A 6115-nucleotide genomic window follows, 5' to 3' on the forward strand; every position below is an offset into this window, starting at 1 on the left:
TTTATGTTCAGCCGAGTTTTAGCTGTGGAGATGATCTGTGATCCTTGGTGAAGGGTATAGCCCTGCCGAGAGGTTTTACATTGAATTGCCAGATCTTCTGGTTCTATTAGGGGCCTGGATACAGTTTTCAGCTAATTTCTTAATGTCAGGGTTCCTGTACCTTGGCAAACTTTTTTCCAACCAGAGTCCAGATTGAAATAGATAATTTTCCTTGACAACTCCTTATGCTGATGGGTAGGTATATTTATCTGTGCTGGTGCCCAGTCGCTCAGTCGTGTCCAGCTGTTTGCGACCCCATGGACTCTAGCCCACTGGGCTCCTCTGTCCATGGGATTTCCCAGGCAAGAGTACTAGGGTGGGTTGCCATTTTCTTCTTCAGGGGATCTTCCCGACCCAGGGATTGAATCTGTGTCTTCTGCATTGGCAGGCAGATTCTTTACGCTGAGCCACCAGGGAAGCCCCAGATATGTTTATCAGTTCAGTTCAATCGCTCAGTCGTGTCCGATTCTTTGCAACCCCATGAACTGCAGCATGCCAGGCCTCCCTGTCCATCACCAACTCCCAGAGTTCACTCAAACTCACATCCATTGAGTCAGTGATGCCATCCAGCTATCTCATCCTCTGTCGTCCCCTTCTCCTGCCCGCAATCCCTCCCAGCATCAGGGTCTTTTCCAATGAGTCAACTCTTCTCATGAAGTGGCCAAAGTACTGGAGTTTCAGCTTCAGCATCATTCCTTCCAGTGAACACCCAGGGCTGATCTCCTTTAGAATGGATTGGTTGGATCTCCTTGCAGTCCAAGGGACTCTTAGGAGTCTTCTCCAACACCACAGTTCAAAAGCATCAATTCTTCAGCACTCAGCTTTCTTCACAGTCCAACTCTCACATCCATACATGACCACTGGAAAAACCATAGCCTTGACTAGACAGACCCATGATATGTTTATAGTTCTCCATAAAACTCAAGCCTCTTCATTTCACATCCATGACAGTAGCTATAATTAAAAAAAAAAAAAAAAAAAAACAGAATACGAAGGTGTTCACATGCATGTGGAGGAACTGGGACTCTTACGCACTGCTGGTGGGAATATAAAATTGTGCAGCCACTGTGGGAAATAGGATGGCATTTCCTCAGGAATTAAAAACAGGCTTACTATTTGACCAAGCAATCCCGATGCTGGGTATATACCCAAAAGAATTGAAAGCAGGGAATTGAGGTAAAACTTGTACACTCATATTCATTCATAGCAACAATATTCACAATAACCAAAATGTGGAAACAATCCAAATGTCCATTGATGAGTGAGTGTGTGGGTTAACAAAATGTGGTTTTATATGTATATAAGTATACTTACATATAAATTATAAATAAAATGGGATTATTATATAGAAAATAAATTCATGTAAATATATAATATTATTCAGTCTCAAAAAAGGGGATAAAACTCTGATACATGTTGTAATACAGATGAACCCTAAAGATGTTATACTAAGTGAAATAAGCCAGTCACAAAAGAACAAATATTGTATGATTCCACTTACATGAGGTATGCAGAGTACTCAGACTTATAGAGTCAGAAAGTAGAATGGTGGTTGCCAGGGCCTTGAGGGAGGGAGGTGTGGGGAGTGCAGAGTCTCAGTTTGGGATGAAAAAGTTCTAGAAATGGATGATGGTGGTGGATGCACAAAGTGTGAATGTACTTAACGCTGTTGAATTGTGCACTTAAAAGATGGTTAAGATGGTAAATTTTATGTTATTTCTGTTTTCCCCAGTAAAGGAATAAAATAAAATAAAACTCAATCACCTTAGTTTCTAAGACTGAGAAGTATCCCCAGACCCAGGGGAGGCACACTGTCAGCTCACAGGCTCAGTACTCTAGAAGTGAACTGCTGGCCACTCAGTTGTGTCCCACTCTTTGTGACCCCATGGACTGTAACCCACAAAACTCCTCTGTCCATGGGATTCTCCAGGCAAGAATACTGGAGTCGGTTGCCATTCCCTCCTCCAGAGGATCTTCCTGATCCCGAGACTCAACCTGGATCCCCTGCCTTGCTGGCAGATTCTTCCCCTTCTGAGCCGCACTATTTTAGGGATTTATCTTACTCTTTAAAGAGGTTAACTATGTATTTAAACACTACTTTTAGCATTTTATTTAAGCTGTTTTGTTAAAGAAGAGTTTGTTTTATTTCTCTATTTTTTCATAAATAGCCTCATCAAGTGAAGATCCTAAACAGAGGTTGCAAACTGGTGACTTACAAATTTTCTTGTGTGTTTTTCAGTTGGGACATCTCACCAAAAAGTCAGATTCCCACCTTCTCTTGAAAATTGTGAAGCTTGTCCATTACTGGGCCACATTCTCACCTGGAAATGGAAGGTCCCGCTAAGTACTGACTCCTCTTTGAGATGGAATAAATGCTCTGGAGCTTGCCACACCTGAGATCTAAAACTGACCTGTTTTACTTTCGCAAGTACAAAAAAATATTAAAGTTTGCAACCGTGGGACTAACAGGACTCTATCAGGTTTTTATGTGCAAACAATTTCTTCTTGTAGGGAGCCTTTTTAAATTCAAGCACATAACCCTCTCTTTACAGTAGTCTCTTCCTCTTATGGCAGGAAAGAATTAGACGTTTGATTGAAGGTGTCCCTAAGAAGCAATGAGGTGGCATGAAGTTTTGGGCAAGGAGGGATCTTTGGTCTGTGCAGCATCTCTCATCTGCATAGACCTACCTTCACCCTTCTAGTCTACTCCATCCCACGTGTTCGCTTTGACTAGAAGGAACAGGATAATGTATACAGAACACTGTTCCTGCAGTCACAACACAGGCATTTTACATCCAGACCTGCCTTTTGCTAGCTGGGCACATCACTTCCAGAAAGACCAAGTGACGTCTAAATTCTTAACCTCCATCTCTGATTTCTTCATCTATCTGCTGCTGCTTCCTCATTTTATATCCCATAAATATGATGGATCACGTGTCTATTAAGCTAACAATGGATCATCTGCTCTTAATCTAATGTGCTTCTTTCAAGGGCACAGTTGCTTTGGGAGAACTTAAAATATTAGAAAAACTAACTAGATAGCCAATGTCCCTTGTGAAGAATAATTTTAGGAATTAAAAAACAAACAGAAACTAGTCTTCATGGCTGTGCTCGTGGTAAAGAGTCCACCTGCCAGTGCAGGAGACACAGGTTCCATCCCTGGGTCGGGAAGATCTCCTGGCATAGGAAATGGCCACCCACTCCAGTCCTCTCGCCTGGAAAATTCCAAGGACCAAGGAACCTGGCAAGCTGCAGCCCATGGGGTTGCAAAGAGTTGGGCATGACTGAGCGACTGAGTGCACACACACACATATCAGAGAATAGCATAATTATCTCTGCTCTTAGTTGCCACTTCTTTTAACTTTTAAGGTAAAAATCTCCTACTTTTGCAAATGCTGTCAACTAATTCATTTAAACAAAGGCTTGTGTGGGCAAAAGAAAACATACCTATGGACGAAATTTGGCTTATGAGCCACTAATTTAGAGGAGGAAATTCTAAAAATAATGGAAAAATTGTTTTAAGATTTATGCCTTTAATAAGTTGGATATAGTAAACCTCAAAAGTTGCACTTAATTTTATATCATTTTATGGCCCCTAATGATTTCACACATAAATCTCTAGCCTCTTGTTAGTCCCCTGGGAAATCAAGCCATTTACTGATGTGTATTTCCACATAAGGACCTAGCAGGATGTCAGATAAAGAACATATGCTTAGTCTGGCCAATGTTTTCATGAAATTGTAGGTTTAGGAAGTACCTCGTGAGCTTCAAGTCCCTCCTGAGCTTCTTGTCCAGGGACGGCAGATAACGTGGTCCCATATGGAGCCACCATTCCCCATCCTTACGACAGACGTTGCCAGGCAAAGCACCTGAAATCCCCACCCTTAGCGTTTCTTATTCACTTAAAGTGAGGCTTAGAATTTCAGTTTGAAGAATAGCATCTCCAAACTTGTTTTCCTTGAACCACTAGTTTTAAGGGATATCCTTAAGTAGTCATTAGTGTTTGTGGTTGTAGGAGTCAGAGTTTAATTGCCACCTGGATTCACTCTAGCTAGCTTAAGTAGCAAGTTATTGCTATTATGGTTGTTGTTAGTAGTAGTAGTAGTAGGTATTATACTCTGGGAGGCCAGACTTGTATGTTACTCAGCCAAAAATAACACAGCTAGGGCCAGCAATAGGCAAAGAACAATGTCCGACCTCACCACAGCACCTTTCTGGAAGAAAAACCACTGCCTGAGAGTGAACACCGGCCCCACCACCACATCCCCTCGGGAATACTAGATGCCCACAGCACTGTTCTTGTCAAGAGACGCAGTGTTCCCCTAATGTACTGACTTCCTCTAGGAGGTAGCCCTGGGCACACATCTGACTGGCCCCATCTAGGTCATGTGCCTGCATCCAACCTCCAAAAGTGTTCTGGGAAGTATAATTTTCAGAAGAGGGAGGTGCACACACCATAAGGGAAGTTGGAATGGTGGGGACAGGAGGTGAGTGAGTCAACCCACAGTATCTGCCAGCTTGAATTAGTTTAAGCTGAACTGCTGTCTTAGTGGAAAGTTTTTTCAGAGCTTTTAAAATGCTAACGTTATTCTAAGAGAGGGTTTGTCTGTTTGTTTGTTTAGCTTTCTAGTCTATCCATTTATTTGCATGTGTATCTTTTTTATTTTTTTTTAATTTTAATTGGAGGCTAATTACTTTACAATATTGTGGTGGTTTTTGCCATAAAGTTATGTTACCAGGAAATATTTTTTCCTAATCTTTCGAAACTAGTATGTTCTATAGAACACAATTTGACGATTACTACAGTATGCCATTTGTATATAAAACATGAGTGTGTGTTTATGGTAGCAAGCCCTTCCCTGCAAAAGCCCAAGGTCTTGGCAAATTTTGATGGACAGATAGGAGAGGGGTTAGGAGTCAGGGTCTTCAAGATGACAGACTTGGGTGTACAGCCCTAGTGGAGACCCAGAGCCTCTCTGGGCCTCTCAGGAGAGGATGACCTAGTCGTAAATCCTGGGGATAAAGAATCACTCTGTTGGCATCACCCTCGGGTAGCAGTGTCTGTACCCCACAGATATTTGCTCCGTGTGGACCAGTGAGCTGAGCCCACCAAATGGATTGCATCAACGACCTTTTGATTTAAAACCTGTATTTGACAACATTCTCAAATGTGAAGGGTCATTTTCTCTTCTCACTAGTGACTCACTTGTTGAGAGCAAGCATTTGTTTGCAGATTACCAAAAAGAGCATTTACTAGTAATTTGCAACACATTATCATGTGGGAATTGGATTACCATTTAGGATTCCCTCATAAAACAAGCTTTAAGATTTACTACATTTCTGGAGAAATATGTGTGTTCCTTGCATCTGTTAAGGATGCAGTTACAGGTCTTATGTGGGTTTGGGGTCAGCAGAGAATACCATCTTGATTCTTCATGATGGCCGAGATGAGTAAACTCTGTGCAGAAGGTAGAAATTAGCATGGGTCCTTTTGCCAAAGGATTCTTGCAGCAATGGGATGAGCCACAGAGCAGAGGGAGGACAAGAAGGCGTCTGGTTGATCTCATGAAAGTGGAATCTGTGGGTCTGCAGAAGGAGCAGTGAGAGTTTATGGCCAAGCAGAGACTAGCCAGGGAATCAGTAAACACAGTGCCTTGTCTTCCTCTCCACTCCAATCTTTCGTTTTCTTACTGATGGGTCCTCATTTCTCCTACCCAGGGTTAGCACCTATGATGGTTAATTTTATGTGTCAACTTGCCTGGGCCACAGAGTGTCCCCACACTTGGTTAAACATTATTCTGTGTGTGTCTGTGAGGATATTTCTAGATAAGATGAACATGTGAATCAGTGACTGAGTAAAGCACATTTGTCTCCCCGGTGGGGGTGGGCCTTGCCCAATCTGAGGAAGACTTGAGTAAATCATAAAGACTTGAGTAAGGGAGAATTCTCCCGACCCCCTCTCATTCTCTTGGTTCCATCTCTATGGAGAACCCTGACTCATACAGCACCCAAAACTGGCTTTCTTCAAATATGTTCCTAGCCCATCCCCCTTTCTGTCTGTTCCTTGGTTTTGTCA

This window comes from Bos indicus x Bos taurus, chromosome 12, assembly GCF_003369695.1.
Source record: "Bos indicus x Bos taurus breed Angus x Brahman F1 hybrid chromosome 12, Bos_hybrid_MaternalHap_v2.0, whole genome shotgun sequence".
Taxonomy (NCBI): domain Eukaryota; kingdom Metazoa; phylum Chordata; class Mammalia; order Artiodactyla; family Bovidae; genus Bos; species Bos indicus x Bos taurus.